Source organism: Podarcis bocagei (assembly GCF_964188305.1).
Source record: "Podarcis bocagei genome assembly, chromosome: 6".
NCBI classification, from domain to species: domain Eukaryota; kingdom Metazoa; phylum Chordata; class Lepidosauria; order Squamata; family Lacertidae; genus Podarcis; species Podarcis bocagei.
The window spans coordinates 63,204,263-63,222,892 of record NC_138130.1 but is presented as its reverse complement, the minus strand read 5'-3'; the positions used below and the strand labels follow the sequence as shown (position 1 = coordinate 63,222,892).

Below are 18,630 nucleotides of genomic sequence, written 5' to 3'. Positions count from 1 at the left end.
TTTTAATTTTTATTTTGGCACTAGTATGCAGATGAAGTACCATTATCACTATCATAATGGGCCCATGATTTACCAAATGACCAGTTGAGTTTTCAAAAGTGAAGAGTTGGGGGTCACATTTGCAAGAAAGGCATCTCACCTGACCTGAAATTTTACCTCAGATCTCATATATGTGCTGGCTATAGCTGTACAGACTTTTGTTCATGTTCAGAAAGACTCCCCTTACCATTCAGTTAGCTAATGTATCACGCTACCTAGGTGTAGTGGTTGGGAGTTACTCGTGCGTAATCCTGCCCCGTTTGAGCATTGGATTGCCTGGTTAAACCCTCCGGACTGCACAGCCCATCTCAGCGTGGCTGCCCTTAGTCACTCGTAGAATCTGTCTGTGGGCGTTTCTTAAAGCGCTGCCAACATAAGAGCTGTTTGACGCCCAATCGTCTCCGCCTCTCACTGCGCGGGAGTCTCCTGCGCAGGGTGGGCGTGGGCAGCGGGGTGCTTGGGCTCCCCTCACTAACTTCCAACGAAGAGTCCTGGAGCCCCTGCACCTCCCTGTCCCGTTGCTCTCCTGGATCCCTGGTGTTACACTCATTCTCTTCCCCTTCTTCCCAGCTGAGTCTCCCCCTAGCGCTGGGACCTTCTCCTGCAGAATCAGAGACCCTCTCCTTCTCCCATGCCTCTGATGGCAGTTCCCTGACACTAGGCAAAAGTTATGTCAAAACAAATTATTTTTTATAAAGAAAACCTGTACCACTGTTGTATCATTCAGTAGCACCCTCTAGGTCTCATTCTGTAGTCTTCCTCCAGGTTCCATGATATTTTACAACCTCTCAGACACTTCATTTCTGCCCCTTGCACTGGCTGGTCATCCCTACTCCAAGTGTGGGAATGTCCCCGAGTAACACATGTATCAGTCTAGTTTGGTGATATATGTTCAACCCTTCAGCACTGTGAATGTTCAAAACCAGACTTTATCTGTGAATGGTGTGACAAAACAGACAGAAGATATATAGGTGGGTGGCTCAGTGTTCGGGATTTATTTTATTTAAATTTGTATAGCAGTGTTATGAGATTACAATTGGTTTTTATTTGGTTTTTTTTAATTGGGGCACATGAGGAGAAGATTGGGGCTTTTCTGGATAGAACAATGTGTTACAGAGGTTCCTATGTCCAAAAAAAGTTGAAATTACTGATCTAATAAACAAGCGAGGGTAATCCCCCTGCTTTGCCTTTTAGAACCTGTTCCACTCTTCTTCTTATGAACAAACAAACATGTGATATCAGCCTGCCTTCTAATCTATTTAAAACCTATGCTAGGGAACCATATTAAATAGAACATGGCAGAACAGTAAAATAGAACAAGCCCCTGAGGCAAAAGAATAAAAAATAAAAGCTACAGGTATATGGTATGCCCAAGTGACCTAGCTGCTTCTTGGTCACACACAATTATTCTGATGCCTGAAAAGAATAATAATAAAAAAATGACAGGGTTATTAGACTGACTTTGACAACATCAGAATGACTGAAGAGTTCTTTGGGAGGTTTGATGTCTAGTTATGGCCTAGAGCTGAGATGACCCAGTTAACAACAATGTGTTCTTGCTCTACCCCGACTTCAGGAAAACAGGCAGATCCCATTACTAATCCAATTGTTGACAGACACTGCTGTACTTTCCAGGCTTTCTCAACTTTGTAGCAAAGCCAGTGGGGATGCATGTGGGGACTCCAGGAAACGTCAGATAGCAGGTGAATTTGGCTTTCATGTGACATCTAAAAAAAACCTGAAGTAGACTTTTCTAACAATTTCCTCTTTTAAGTTGCTCTTCGCTTGCACATGACTTTTTCCCTGTCCTCTGTTTTTAAGCATCTACACAAGTAACTGATATATCTGTCAATGCTGGAAAATGTGCTTTGCAAAGCACTTAGCTTATTTGGGTCACATACCGTATAATGTCAGGGAAGATTTTCAGATGAGAAATTAGGCAACAAGCTACAATAATATGTGCTGACTTTTGACAAAAATGAACAATGTCAAAGAACAGAGGAATTAAATTCTTGGAACCAGAAATTACACACTTCCAGCTTCTATCTGTTTGCAGAAGGCGGCAGAATGCTAGCTTGAGGGCCAAACTACACCTTACACTTAATGCATAGTGCACAGCTACATTTCCAGATTGTCTTTAATTAATTGATGACACATATGGGGTGTGATTGTTATATGTATCTTGGTGTATACAAAGGGGAAGATCCAACCAGCTATCATCAGTATGAAAATGGACACCAATGATCTGGATAACAAACCGGATCTTCTGCACCTTTAATTAACTAAAGAATATCCAGAGCTTATAGTGCATCAGAAGTAATTTCTCCTATCATTGTACTCTCATGTTGTGAAAATCATCAGTTGATACTTGGAGTGTTTTGTGAACTAAAAAAATGGCACAAGAGCATCCCAAAAAACTTACTGTGATAACTCATGCCTTACTCCAACTTCCCCACATTTTAATAACCTTGCTAGTTGGGGAAGGAGTCTTGTATGTTAGAATAAAAACACTCTTATGTTGTCTTAAACTCTTCTAATAGGTTTGAAACAGACTGAGCATTCTGCTATGTTTCAAGCTCTTTCAGGAATGCTCCATGATTCTTTTTTACGGCATTATGTTATAGCAATTGAAGCGAAACAGCTTCAAGCATTTTCTAAAGCAGTCTAAAGGTTCAGTTGTAAACTAAAAAATTGTGTGGTCTAAATTCAGAGACAGCAATAGAAATGTTGTTTTTGAGGTCTCTGGCCAATGGATTGCCTTTAAAAGAATGATTGCTCTGACTTTCCCTCTTCCATTTCTTTGACGCTAGCCAGCAACAGATATTAGCTACTTATTGCACCTGTCCCCAGGCTTCTAGTTGGAAATGTATGATCTTCATAATGGCTGTGCTGTGCCAAGTTTATTAATTTGAAATGGAGGGAGAGACATCAGGCACTGCTTTGCAAAACATAGCAATCTCTCCTCCTGTACTAGTGTATCATAACATAAAAATTGTGTGGTCTAAATTCAGGGATGGCAATAGAAGTGTTGTTTCAGAGGTCTCTTTGGACAATGAATTGCTATAAAACTATCATTTAATAATAATAAAAAAAGGTTTTGAAACACCCACATTCTGAATTCCATCCAGGGGTCATCAAGATTTAGCAATGCAAAGGAGAATTATCATTTATTTTCAAACACAGTAGCTGTCAATCCATCTAATAGCCATCGAATCCTGGCAGAGTATTTGCCTAAACTTCACAAAGGCATAAATATAAAGTCTTCCATAATGCTAGTGAAATAGCTTTTTTTCTTCTAAAATATATACATTTATTTGAGGCATATTTATTTATTTATTTATTTAGCCAAAGGGCTCTTGGAGCAGCTTACAAAATCAGGACTAAGGCTGTGTGCATACCATGCATTTAAAGCACATGACTTCAGCCAAATAATCCTGCAAACTGTCATTTACAAATCACAGAGCTACAATTTTCAGCATGCTTCACCAACTATGCTTCCTGTTGGGAAAAAGCACCAATGCAAAAGCCAGCTCCAGATTGCTGGAATGCAAAACAGGATGTTATGTTTTGCAGATGTAGTGTTGGAGAAAAGGTGGAGCCTATTCTCTGTACTGAGCACCGGATGTTAGCTCAGAGTGTCATCTGACCTGTGCTGGAAGTACAGGGGAGGAGTCGAGACTCTTCTGATGGAGTCTGAAGGGAGCAGTCACATTTCTATGTACTGTTGAGTGACAGGAATAAAACATGTAGAAAGGACTCCTGTCTGTCTCATTTCTCCTCCCTGGGAGAATGCAGGGAGGGAGAGAGAAGCAGAGAAGCAGAGGGTGTGTTCTTCTCACGTCTGATGAGAAGAATCGCCGGGTTTGTTTACCTAGCCTGCCGGGAGGTCGCAGAAGGTAAACACAGTATCTCGCTCAATTGCCTCGGGGGAGGCCAGGTACCTCTGCCTGTGAGCCAAGATACTAACACTTCCCAGGGTTCTTTCGGGGGAAGTCATGTACTTTAAATTTGTGGAGTCTGAGCCAACACTGGGAGAAAAGTGCAGTGTTGGCGTGAAGCTTGATTTTGAGTGTGCTGAATGATTGTGTCCGAAACCTGGAGGTAGGGGTGGACATGGGGGCATGCAAAAGAAAACTAGGGCAAATAAAAATATGGGTTAGAGCAGGAATGGGGAAAATTAGGTCCGGTGAATAAAGGCTGAGATCCAAGCATCTCTCTCTGATTCTTGAGTCTCTTCTCCTCTCTCCATACAACTCCCCTACTGGCCCTATTTCATGCCCTTCTTGAGTGTTTTTGCATAGCTGAAATGTAGCCTTGAACTCTGATAATGCTTCTTGCTTGCCTGGAGGGAGGATGGAGAGGGTAGCGCCTATGGGTGGAGAAAGTAGCAATGATGTAAAATTTGCATTAATTGCTGCACTACCTTTGGCCTCAACTGCACTGACCACTGGCATGTGGCCCCCACAATACTGACTATTAGACATGTGGTCCTTGGCCTGAGAATGGTCCCCCACCCCTAAGTTAGAGCCAAGGCTCCCCTGGCTGCCTACCAACACTGAACAAGTGTGTTGGGGAGCAGCTACGGAGGACAGAACATGTTTCAGTATGTGAAAACGCTGTACAGGCCCCATCTTCAGCATCAGAAGTGCTACAGCTGAAAGCAAAATGGAAAAAAAAAACCTTGAAAATGCTGTGAGCTAGATATTTCAGTCACAGAACTGTACCCGCACCCCCATCCAGTGGAGGAGCTTCATGGTCCGGCACCGGGGGGCGGAGAGCAGGCTGGGGCAGGGGCAGGGCTGGCATGTGGCCTGGGGCGGGGTGCCCAGCACAGGCAGGGGGGCAGCCGCGATGGCACCCCACCGGGATTGCGCTGCCGGGGGCAGTGCGCTCCCCCCGCACTCCTCTTCCTCCAGCAGTGCCCCCATCCACCCTCCCTGGCATTTTATACTCATGGAGAGTTTGTTGGGGGTTCAAAAATGTATCAGATTGACAGGGGGGGAGTTTTAAACCCTCTTATGATGTGGTTCCAAAATTTTGGATCAATTCCATTTTGCCGTGTACCACCTTGGACCCAGGTCACCTCAAATTCTGAGGTGTCCTGAAGGTCATCAAAGTGAGGATATACGTAACTTTGTCTGAAGTTTTTGGACAATCCTAGCAAACACCAGCTTGGGACAGGTTTTATTATTTTATTTTGTCTAGGGCTATTTCAGAAAGGGAAAGAGATCATTCCCCCCCTCTCTTTCTCCACCCCACCCTCCACTCCATGGCCAGACTTCCCAATAGTTCCCATTTACATAACAAAAACTGTGCACACGAATTGGATTCAGAAAATTAATGCCATGTCTAATTTAGCCCTCAGATTCCTTATCAAATATTGACAGGAACAAATCAGGCCCCTTGACTTATGTCCACTGAATTCCTTGAAAAGGCTGTACTTCTCAAAACAAATTCTGCTTGTAGTAGTAGTAGTACAATGACAACAACAGCAATCAAAATATTCCTGAAGTATAAAACCAAAGCAGCCCTAGAAGAAGAAAAAAAGGAAAGGGAGCAATTATTTTTTAAATGAGCAAATACTGTGTGTCAGAAAAGGTTGAAAGCTTTGGCAGGGGCAATGCAATGCATCCTAATGGACTTGAATATACACCCCTGTTAATAAAAGACTGGAAGTTTACAACCATTCTGCAGGTGCAATCAGCTGGTGGGTGGTGCACAATTAAGCTTTTACAGTGAATTTTTTGTTCATTCCCTGAACTCCTTTCCTTGCTGTGGCAAATTAAAAAGAGATATAAAAGCAAATATTGCCTAGGAGGTATCTTGTGGAAGTAAACAGTAGTCAGTTGTTTAGTCAGCATCTATATGCTTAACAAACAATACAAATTAATATGAGGTTTCCCAGATTTACCATTAGCTTGATTAGTAAAATGCTCTTTCTAAGGAGTTTCACTGAACTTGGGAGCAATAAAATATAATAGAATCTGCACCCAGAAGAGTTTTCATGATACTGGAAAATTATAAGTCTTGTCATAGCAGCTCTGTCCAAAGGCAGAATTCTACGTATGACACTTCAGGGTTCCTTTTCTTTTCTTCTCTTTCTATATATATCTTTTAAACACTGGCATTCGAAACTATGTAATTTTCTTGGCTTTTAGTGCAAGGTTGTAGACTTTTAAGACATACAGTGCTGTTTAGAAAATGTAGCCCCACACTAATGAGTTCTGAATGGTAGCTGAGAATTAGTATTCAGAACTCATGTCTGTCAGAGAACATTGCTGTCTCAATTGAAGTCTTTGCTTTTAGACAGAAAAGGGTCATTTTTTTTTCCTCTGAAGGAATGAGCTTAAGGTAAGAGCGGGTGTGTGTGTGGGGGTGTGTGTGATGGGATTGCATAGCCTGCTAATGGCTGTAACGTGAATAATATTTGTCCTGGGTGTTGTGTGAAAAATGTTCTTCTATAAATAAAAATATCAATGAGTGAGTCTCTCTCGCTATCTCTCCCCCCCCCCCACCAAAGTAAATAAATAAATAAACCTTGGTTACAGCACCTGGCTTTACTTCCACCACTGTGTATATATACAGTGATAATTAGAGATCATACACATACTGACGAGATGTGGGGATGATGCTACTTAGCATTCTGCTTATCCTCCCTGCTCACATCTTTCCACTGGGATTCAGCCTTCCCTATCTCTCCCAAACAATTGATACATGCAAATATTTAAGCCATACAAAGCCTATCTCTTAGCCTTAAACCACATCTGTTTGTTAGGCTAAGAACTCATGTTTATTGAGTACAATAAAGTTTAATAAGATTTTTTTCCCCTTTTAATGTCTGTTAAAAGGAAATGATGTGTGTGGAAAGTGGGCTTCAGCATTATCAGGCACATTGCAATTTCGAATGGTGAATTTTAACTAGTCCTGCATCAAATATTCTGCAGTTTTGATTTTGTGGTAGAGGCAAACTGTAATCTCCGGAAGTCAAAACTGCTTAGATCGTGTAAATATTAACATTTTAAAAATCCTGGTTGGCACAATTATTTGCTGTGGCACCACAGCTTTGGTGCCATTTTTCCTGGGAGCTATTGATCCCACCCGAACAGAAATCGCACAGAGATTAGACGTTGAGAAGAACACTGTTCTTGTTTTAACTGTATGAATGGCATAAGCTGCATAAGTGTGTTGAGCAAGGAGTGTGGTGCCATGCCATTGACATTGTGTCATTTTCTAATCAAGATTCCTGACTGGGCAGAGCCTGAGGTCATAAAGATCAGCTCATACACTGGTCTTCTCACATAAACATGTACAACATGTGTGGTTACTGAAAGAAACACCAGGGTTGGGCTGAAAGCATGGCACAAGTAGTTATGAATGGGGCTGTCATAATTGTGTAACCAATCAGATTCAGTGATGTGATTATATCACTAAGAGGAATTGACAGTCATGTAAATTCATATGCAATTATTATTATTTTTTGCAAAGCGAGCAGAAAAGGAAAAACCTTTCCTTTATGGTACTGCAAAAAATGTTCACACACACACCCTCTTATGTTAGTAGTTTTTGCTGTATCAGCACTTCATATGAACACTGCTATTTTTCTAGAAGGGAATGTTCCGGAACTCAGCATCAATGCCTCCCTGGTTCAGCACCCACCTGAGAGGCGCAAGAACTGAGTTCCAGCTGGGAAAAAAGCCCTGCCCGTGAGATACAAGATTTGCAGGTAAAGAGTCCAGATGTTTAGCCTTCCTTTCAGAGAACCAAAGATACAGAATACTGTCTGAACGAACCTCAACTAATTTTATCCCTCAGGGCTTTGGGCTCCTTAGTGAGAAACCAACCTGCTGCCCTCATGAAGGCCACGGTGTCAGCTTTTTTCTTTGCTTTATATTTGAACCTTGCGCTGGTTCTACAGCAGGGGAGTTGGACTATGACTCCCATCATTCCTGACCATCAACCTTGCTAAGCAGGGTTGATGGTAGTTGGATCCCAATGGCATCTGAAAGGCTCACAGTTTCACTCCCCATGTTTTATATGCCAGCAGTTCTCCTATCATTGACTCTCACTTTTATCAGTCCCGCCTACTTCTCTCAGATATTATACATATCTGAAAATGAGTCCGTCACTAAAGAAAACTTGTTTCATCTAGAGCTGCTTGTATTCTGTTATTTTATTTTCCCCTTATTCATTTGTGCTTGGTGTCAAGGTATAGTATTTTCTGCAAATTGTCTTGCTGAGCTCCACCTTCAGCAGAAAGCCCAGATCTACTAAGCTTGAAGGAGCCAAGAGCTTCAGCCTGTACTTCTTAAGGGACTTTACAAATCCCTGCATTGCATACCAAATTCTGTCTTACTTTTTAAAAGGCCAAAAGGTCTTTTGACAAGGACTCAGAATTGTTTCATCCGCTTAAGCTAACCTCTTTGAAGCAAACAGTTTTGATGCTCTGAACAGCAGTATTTATAGATAGTCCCTAGGGACTGGGATTTCTTTGAACTGAGGGATCAATGGTATTACCTGGGTGGTTTATTTAAAGACAATTTGTTTGCTGCTCTATAACCTTAGTTCAGTGGCAGGTACTCTGATTGTTCAGTTCCTTTAATGACCGTTTTATGTATGTTTGTTTTATGCTATCATATTTTACTAACCTTCTCTTTTGCCTCTAACTTTGAAGCACGTGCAATTCTTTTTTCTTTCTTTTTTTGAGAAATAGTTTGAAATGATTAAAGATATTTTATTAATCCTCTGCCTAGTTTTCAAGGACACAGCTGATTAGTAGTTTGGAAGAGTGACAGATGTATATCCAATGAACTCACAGAGCTCACAAATTTAGCTCATTCCAGTTACCTTTCTTGCTTATTCTTCACGTGAGGGCAGCTGTAGAATTAGTCTGAGTCATGCGGATGCCTTGATTGCAGTGGCACAGTTTCATGGGAGAAAGAACTTCTTAATCTTTCTGGTTTATCTCAATTTCTTGCACTTCCTGAGATCATATATGTTGTTGGTACCCCAAAGGGTATCCCCTACTTTGGGAAAGGGTTGCAGATAGTAATAGAGCAATGTTTTGCATTCACCTCTATTTATTTATTTATTTGTTTGTCTGCCTTTCTTCCAAATGGGTTCCTGGCCCTAGTTTCAGTCCCTGACATTTCTAGACTCCTGCATTAAAATACTGAAAGACTTTGCCAGTTAACATAACCAGCACTGACTCAATATCTGAGTCTGACTCAGAATAAGCAGGTTTGTATCTGGAGTGTGGAATTCAGTATTAAGAGTTGAATGCAGCCCTCTAGACCTCATTATCCAGTGCCTGAAACTCTTCCCACAGCACACATCATTCCCAGGCCATATCTCCAGCTTCAGACTGGGCTTTTTCTTGCCTGGATGGAAAATCAAGAGCTAAGAATATGTGTGCATATATAGAAACATCTGAGTTTTTGTGTGACTACCGTGAAGCCTACCACACAAAGCTAAGAGCCATATTTATTGCTCTGCCTATGTTGCCTCTGTCCCCACCCACCACTGGTATGTGGCTCCCAGAAGATTGCTCACTAGGAAATGTAGTCCCATTGAGATGAGAAAAATTCCCAACTGCTGTTCTGTATAATTGAATTGTGCAGAGGAGTGAATGTGTACATAAAGCATGATACTGCAGTAGCTATGTACACATTAAAGGTAAAGGTAAAGGTACCTCTGACTGCTAGGTCCAGTCGCGGATAACTCTGGGGTTGCACACTCATCTCGCTCTATAGGCCGAGGGAGCCGGCGTTTGTCCACAGACAGCTTCCAGGTCATGTGGCCAGCATGACTAAACCGCTTCTGGTGAACCAGAGCAGCGCATGGAAACGCTGTTTACCTTCCCACTGGAGCGGTAGCTATTTATCTACTTGCACTTTGACGTGCTTTTGAACTGCTAGGTGGGCAGGAGCTGGGACCGAGCAACGAGAGCTCACCCCATCGCGGGGATTCGAACCACCGACCTTCTGATCAGCAAGCCCTAGGCTCTGTAGTTTAGACCACAGCGCCACCTGTGTCAAAAGGCAGTATATTGTAAGAAACATGACAGATGCCGTATAGATATGGATTATGGCTAGCATCTTGGGTCCACCACTTCTAAAGCCAGTGGAGGAAATGTACTGGATGCAGAGTGAGCGGTAATGGGTACATGGGCATTGTGTTGTCCATTCCTTTTTATAATGGATATAAAGACCTCAGGATAAGCCAAAACAGTAAAATATTATCAATCAAATAGTAAAATAATTTACAAAAAGCCCCCATCAGGTATATAAAATCTGTGCTCCAGACATGTTTCATAGACCTGTCAAAGAATATACATTTCCACTTGGCGTCTTAAACTTACCAGTTTTGCTGCCATCCTGATTTCCATAACTGGGGTGGAAGCCTGCTATCTAATTATAGCTCCTCAAGCTTACCTGGCAGATGGCACTACCAGCAAAGCCTCCCCAGAAGATCAGTCGTCATGGGCTGCTTGATAGAGGAGAAGTGATCTCTCAGGTAACTGCTGGTGCTGGTTGCTGGTGCAGCATTCAGTAAATACTATAGCAATGTGTGGTCAATACACTTTGCATGAGTACCTCTATAGGCGGTGCAGAGGGTTGAATAGAGTGGAACAGAGCAGTTACAGTGTGGCATGGGAACACACAAAGCAATTCTCAATTCTGTATGGTTCTGTCTTTTTGTTTTATAAAGCCTGTATCTTATGATGCTACCAAGTTTGCATATCTCATTTCTGAAACATTCTCAAATCAATCAATAACAGCCTATGAAAAAGAATACTGAGATAGATGCAGAACCACTTTGTTTGTTTCTCATTCTGTGGCTGCATGTTGTTATCTGATTAACTATCTTATTTGGATCTGTCATGTAAATCTATATCTAAAGGCTTCTTCAAATGCTGATATTTGACCTAACAGACTGTACCAGAAATTTCTGTGAAGGACTAGAGCAGCATGTCAATGAAGATGAACAAATTTTTCAAATCCATGGATTATTCATTTGTCATGTGTGAGCACTAAGCCTGCCACATCAAAATCCCCATGAAAGTTTTACTGGAGAGTTTGCTGCATTCTGAGCATCTTTCCAGAGCAAAACAATTTACTCATCTATTCCCCTGCTGAAATACCTGAAAACCTGCCTGGGTGTAAAATCCCTTCTTAGACAACAACTACGCAAGGTAGTTGTGGAATTGGCTTCACAGTGTGCTTTATCCCTTATGATGAAGATCAGACACTGTATAAAGTACTTTATTAACTTCTATTTGGCTCCCTTATTATGAGTTGAGGTTTGATGTAATCAAGCAGGGGTAGAGTCCTGCATCATAACCTATTGCAAAATGTATGTGTTTTAAGAACCCAGTGGAGCAAATTAACAAGAAGAACTGCTTAGGTGGTGTCTTCATATAGTCCTCTGCTTCCTAATTCGCATGGCTCCCTAACAATACTGCTGTGAAATCTTTCTGCTGTAACACTCTCTGATTTAAAGACAAAAAATCACAATCGTGATCACGATCATAGATTAATTTCTAGAGTGCCATTTAATTCATTTTGTAAACATTTTGTAGGCATCCAGACTTTCTTCTCTGCCTCCTGATCCACTGCATTTCCTAACCAAGCTTGGGAGATGGTAGACTCTACTTCATTGGAGGTTTCTAAGCTGATATTGGATGGTCATTGGTCAAGTATTTTTTAGCTGTGATTTCTGCAACACGAGATAGGACTCAATGGCCCTTGGGGTCTCTTCCAGTTCTACAGTTCTGCGATTCTGTTATTAAAGTTGAATGCAAAAATTCCCATAAAATGCAGGAGATCCTAAGTGGTAAATCTTGATATATATATTTTTTGATAAATTAAATTGCACTCAGGTCCTGGTTGGCCACTGTGAAAGCAGGTTACTGAACTAGATGGAGCTTTTCGAGAAGAACCCAAAACATTAAGTTTTCGCATTTTGCATACTTTTGTAGCAGACTACAAATTGTGGATGGCAAACACCTAGTAGACCTGGCTGTCAGGATAATATAAAGAATCCAGCTAAACTGCTTCTTCCCTCAGGTATGAAGGCAAAGTACCCCCCGAGGCACTTTCTCATCTTTGCCTCATATGCTGTTTGTTGCCTGAAAATCTGTGTGTCAGATAGTAAGCACTACATGGATATTCAAACAGTAGAAGGTATTACGCTTTCCCATTGCTAGGGGTAATACATCCCTTCACCTTTGTTGGACATGAGCACCATCCAGCATCAGCCACAGAGAAAGAAGAAACCTGCTGCTACTTCCTGCTGTGGGTGGCTATGGTTACCATAAACATGGACTGTAGCTTTGCATTGCATTGTGCACAACAGTTGCTGGGCAAGAAGGCAGAGCAGGTGAAAGCACAGAGGGAAGCGTGGAAACCACCATGCTGCTTTTTTGCATGTGCACACAGAGCAAGCAGCCACTCAGTTTGAATGGCTTTATTTCTCTCTCTCTCTCTTCAAACTGAGAACAACAAAACAAGGGAGAACAAACGTGACGTCTCTGTGAGCGATTTCACAGTGTGCCTCCCTGCCTGTTGGAAATAAATTCTTAAGAACAAAATGGTAGATGAGCTCAGCATGCCAAGAGAATGCCTCAACATATAAACAAGTCATAGAAACTGAAGATAAATCACAACAGCAGAATGATCATTCTCATGGCAAAGGGTTTGTAAAAGCTTCAGATCCTATGGGAATCAGTACGGGGGTTGAATGGGAACCCTGCACAAAGGCTCCATGTGCGATTATTTTATTTTTTTAAAGCCCTTAGACTTTTTTGGGGGGGGCACACCTCCAAGCACTGTCAATTTATTCAAACACCTTTCTTTGCCCAGAAACAGCTTTAAAAACCTTGTGGGTGGTTTTGGTAGAAAAAGAAGAGTTCTTTGCCTTTGCTTGTGTGAACTCGGAGATTCTGCTGGTGGTAAACCCAGGTCAATAGAGGTATTTAGAGAACTGAAAGCTAAATGGCATAACACTCTTAAAGTCAATCTAGTTTTTAAAAAAATCAGTCCACATGGTACCAACAAAGAATGAACCAAGAGTGAATGAAGTTACCTTAAGCCACCTGCTTCCCTCCACTGTGAACTAATACTTCATTGCAAACTTGCATTCTATCATATTCAATCTATATTACTAAGCAAGGAGATATTTGTCCTAATACTTTCATTACAAGGAAACTCACCTTGACCTTAAGAAATTAAGAAACATGAAACAATTTATTTAGGGCTATGGAAGATCCTCCCCCCTCCTTTCCCCTTTGATGTGATTAAAGGCCAGTCTGGTTCAGGCAGGCTGGAGCTTGGAGCCGTTGCTTCAGCAATGATGTCACATCCACATCATATATTGAAAACACTTACATCACTTCAACAGCCATGGAGAATCCTAGGAATTGTAGTTTATTAAGGGTGTTGGGTATTATAGGTGTGTGAGGTGAGGCATGACTGTTAAAGTGGTACAAGAGTGCTTTAAATGTGTGGTGTGGATGCGACCAAAGACAGGGAGTTTATAGAGGAGCAGAAAGTACCCCCCTCCCAGTCTGGTTCTCAGCCAGTTCCTGATCTGAGTAGGGGCTTCCATGTATTTCCCCCTCCTCCTGAGTTGCCTTGTCTGCTGCTAGCCAAGCACTTTGCTAGTGGCCATGATGCTCCTCTTGGTGCACAATATCCTCTGCTCTTGTGGTTCTAGAGGGAAACAAAAATGACTGGGAACCAGCCAGGAATCCAGGAAGTTGGTTCAGTGGCCTCCGGTCATGGAGCAGAGATGTCCTTTGGGGTCACTCACAGTGTAACAATCTGCTTGGGTGGCGGGGTCCTCCTCCTCCTCCTCCTCCTCCAAGGAAACTTCAGGTTCCAGGTTTGGGCCAGCAAAACCCTGTCAAAGATTCACTCATGGTTCAAACATTCCCAAGGCTATCTGCAAAAGACATCCACTGGCCATTCCTATAAGCAGTGGAGGGTAAATGGGGCACTGCCCCACCAACCTGAGTTAGCCCTTGGCCAGGTCCCGCCTGCCTGCCTTCTCACATACTATCTGTCCAAGGGATCATGCGGCCCATCATCTTCCTCTTCCTGAGCATAGAAGGGAAGAGTGTGGGGACAAAACTAGAGTTAGCTGGCTCTGCCTATCATTGGGTCTTGCTCCACCTACTTGTTGGTCTCATTGCCTTCTGCCCTACCAGTCACAATGGGCAACCAGACACCACCACCTGGCAGCCTGAGCTTGGGACATGTGCCTGTGGTCCAAACTCTGCCTTAGCAAACTGTCAGAGCTATGATTCTCTTGCCTGCAGAGAAAAGTGGAGCAAGCCCTGGAGAAACTCTCAGAGAGGGATTTCTGGGCTTGCCTCAGCTAGCTGTGTTTTCAGGCAAGGCAGTTTGTGCACTCTGACAGTTCTGTCAGGCCATGCAATGCTCCTTGCTTACAAACTAAGTGGCTAAGGTGAGTTAGGGAATACCTCCTCCTCAGAAGGAGGTTTCTCCCATGCCTGCTTCAGCCAGCTGCATTTGCAGGCAAGGAGGATCACACATCCTGACAGCTCTCTGACAGCTCTTTGCCTGCAAGGCAAATGTAGCTGAGGCAAGTCAAGGATTGTGCACCCTGACAATTCTGTCAGGCTGGCGAATGACTAACTGCCCCCTCAATAGCCTCCCTCAGTTACCCTATGTTTGTTTCTGGGCCCATGAATGAGTGGGCAGGGGAAGACTTTAATTACTGATTTTCTCTCATTGTTTTATTTTCTAATTTATCTTCAGAAGAGCTATTTCATCATACTATTTCACTACTTAAAAAAATATTGTATCAATAATGAAAACCTCACTGGGAACAGAAACTGACATTCAGGCAATTCAGAGAACATATTCAAGGGGGCAATTACTAATCCCTCAGCTGGGATGAACAGGAAGCCATGCAGTGGGTGAAAGTTGCAAGCTTTAAATTAATCCTCATTTGAACTTTACAAGGGGTCTTTTGTTAAAGGGATCTTACTTTGAGCAAACATTGTAGAAGGATCTTAGCCATCCTTCCGTTTCCCACTTCTAACAAAATTCTGTATGCTGAAAGAAAATTTCATATTAAAACAACTGTTATAGTCCATGGGACACAATTTTTCCCCTGTTGATTGTAGAGACTCACAGAACATGGGTGCTGCTAAAACACATTGATCTTGTTTGCACACCACTTTGGTCCTCTCCCCTGCTCCTGCTGCTGGTGGGAAGTAAGCCATGGTTTGGCTTAGTGTTTGCATCTGAACCTGCACTCATGGTTCATATGTCTCCAAACATTCACAAGTGATAAAACAAAATTCATTGGTTGGTTTACCGCTCGTGGTGTGTTTGGGGAAAATAAAGCACAAAGCTGGGTTCAGGAAGAACACCAAACTGACCATGGCTTACTTCCTGACAGTGCAGCAAGGAGTGGGGGAGGAGCAAAACACCTATCAATACATAGCACATTCACATTAAACCATAGCTTAATTTAAATATGGTTTAAAGTGACATGTAAATAAGGCCACAGGGAGGTGGTTCTGCAGTTGTAACAAAACCATCAGTTCCCGTGAGAGTTTTGGTTTGAAAAGGAAGAACTGGGTATAAAATGGGAAGCGGTAAGATCAGAGGAGTTACCTATCACACAGTATTTGCACAGAACTAAGATAACATGCCAGCAACAAAATTGTCTTTAAATAAACCACCAAGGTAACATTCATTGATTGATTCTCCAGTTCAAAGGAATTCTGATCCTGAGAGACCAGGAGTGTTAGATATAAATGGTGGTGTTCAGGGCTTCAGAAGTGCTTGCTTCAGAGGAGGACAGCTTAATCAGATGAAACTGAATTGTGAGTCCTTGTCAAAAGACCTTTTGGCCCGATATGAAGCAGGATGGCATTTCGCATGCAATGCAGTGATTTGTAAAGCAGCTCCCTTGAGATCCAAGTAACAGGAGCTTTTAGCTGCCTTCCCTTTCTCAAAATCCTGCTCTTATGTGAAATCTTAGATCATAAAATATTGAAAAGGAAAAGTTGGGGGTGGGAATCTGATGCCTCTGGAGAATATTCATCTTGGAGCATCTCTGGTATTGGTCTTATTACCGTCTGGATACATGGCAAACTCTGGGGATGCACGATGCCACCATTGTACATTACCTAGCACTTGTTGAAACTTTATAAATGAAGAGAAGTATAGAAGCATCAAAAGTCTAGAGCAGTAGTTCTCAATTCTTTTTTAGGAGGGTGAAGGGGTGCTGGAGGTTGAATACAAGAGAACTTTCACTACTACAAATTGAATATATATTTGTATCCCACCTCACATTGCAGCTTAATTTGGGAAGAGCTGTTGCTCCATTATTGCTGTTGGTTCCTGTGTGTGGTTTTAATAGGGATGTCAGAAGTTTGCTATTTAATTCTTTTCTTAATTTCAGAGGTGATTCGTTTTAAGCTTCAGCCCACAGTTCCCCACAGGCAGCAGAAGGGTAAATACATCACATGCAGGGTTCCATATCTTGGGCAGACATTATGTGCACAGGTTCCCCTCTGCATATGTCCCGTCCCCCCCTTAACACTTGAATGAGAAGGCTGGGGGTGCAATTGTGGAGGCAGGGCCAACAGGCATTGGCTGTTCTTCTGCAGTTGTTAAGCATGGGGGGGCACACCCTTGACTTTTGATGTTCAAGCAAGTTGCTTAGTTCTTCAATAGCACATCCTTCCTAGCAAAATAATAATAATGCAAGTTTCTACATGGAAATCTACACTAATGAAAACTGCACCAGTCCTAAAGCTGCAGAGTTTGAAAGGTCTGTGGTGTCTCCTGGGGTGTGCAGGCCTGTTATGCTGTGTTAATACTCCTGTCTCTCCCCCTCCCACCATGCCTTCTTAGTTTTTAATATCTAATACTCCAAATAAAGCTTTCTTGGAGTTCTTGGTGCCTCTTGTGTGAAGCTTAACACTCTTCTGCCTTAGTGTTGTCAAATTCCCAGTTTTGAGGATTTTCTCCAACTCTATGTAGGCTTCTAAATGTCATGGACTGTGACTCAAAGCAAGAAAATGCACAGGTCTAGTGTAGTGGTGTGCGCTTTGTTTGCAAATTATACTCACACATCACTGAGCAGTTCTAAATGTTCCTTGCAAAGAACCCTGAGATTCAATGGATATGCAGTCTGTATAAATAATAGCTGAGCTGTACAAATAAACTCTTTCATGCAAACACTTGTTGTGTGTATAGACAGCTTATGCCTATGTTCAGTGAAATGGGTGAACAAGCCTAAGGTTATCCCGTCTCCAGACTCCTCTCTGCTGTAGTCCAACTGTAGTAAGGCGGAGGGGCAATTACAATGATGAGCAGTTATTTTACTTATTTATTTAAATGTTTCTTAACTGCCTTTTCTGGAGTAATATACAAATAGGGTTGCCCGGTCAGGGGCCAAACCTGAGACATAGGGTCAGTCCCTGGTGATGCCATGGAAGTAGGACCCAGTGATGTCATGGAGGAGCCCCTGGTGACTTCACAGATGATGTCATTAGGCATGACACATTAAGCATTAACCACAGTCATGGACAGCATGTCATTCAAATGAAAAACTGGTCTAACAAATAAGCAAATATGTCACTGACTGAAAATTAATATATAAATGTTATCTAAAGCAGGTGTTCCCATGTTCCACTAAACTGAGAGGACCATTTCTTCCCACCTGCTTAGGGAACCTTGGCAAGAAAAATTTAATCGGGCTGACTTGTATCTAGCCAGAAGGGTTTAAAGGCCATCAGGCCAGGCACTTTTTGAGAAGACTGTTGTAGGAAGAGAGGAGCCCAGCATGGTGATTTTAGATGGAGATACTCGTAGTCAGGACGTCAAGGCACAGACTGATGTCCATGAAGTGATTTCTTATGCCCATTCCAAATTGGACTATGTTATTTTCCTGTGCCTTTGAGGCTGCCCCCACACCACCACAACGAAATGATCCACCTAGTCTCCACTCCAGGTAAATAATAAATACTTCCTGCAGTCCAGGTCCTCCAGTCTCCACTCCTCACCTCCTCGAACACTTTTGAAAAGAACAAAGGCTATCCAGGAGTTGCTGCGAGTGCTGGAGGCAGCCCCCTGTGCTGCTCTTCATGTGCTCTGCTTGCTTCTGCAGCCCGGCACCACACACCAGATGTGCATGCAAACTCATAACCCTACCCTTCTCTTGAGCCCAACCCACAGAGCTGTAGAGGCAGAGGTTTATGAGAATAGAGGAGGAGGGGATAAAGGGGGGCGGGCTACCTAGAGAATCTAGGTATAATTTGATGTCAGCTCCTGCTGGACTAATGCTTGCAAGCTATATGCACAGTCTTCTTAATAAATCAATAAAATTAAAGGCACATTTGCCCACCTGGAGATTCAAATCCTCCACCTGCCACCTGGAGAGAACCAGGCAAACCTGGAGAATTCAGGTCAACCCTGGAGGTCTGGCAACTTTATATACAAGTCTGTGAATAAGCTACGAATCGTGGGCTCCCAATAGGCATCTGACTAGCTACTGTGAGAACAGAATACTGGACTAAATGGGCCACTGGCCTGATCCAGAGGGATC

General features: G+C 42.6%; 1 protein-coding gene across 1 annotated transcript in view; it reads left to right on the top strand.

Moving 5' to 3' along the window:
• The first annotated feature begins 6,302 nt into the window (after nt 1-6,302).
• LOC308590034 (uncharacterized protein) overlaps nt 6,303-18,630 on the top strand; it is a 281,086-nt gene continuing 268,758 nt past the window's right edge. The window contains exons 1-2 of the transcript XR_014009596.1: nt 6,303-6,390; nt 7,645-7,769. The gene's annotated coding sequence lies outside the window, so the exon portion shown is untranslated. The remainder of the gene's footprint in view (nt 6,391-7,644; nt 7,770-18,630) is intronic.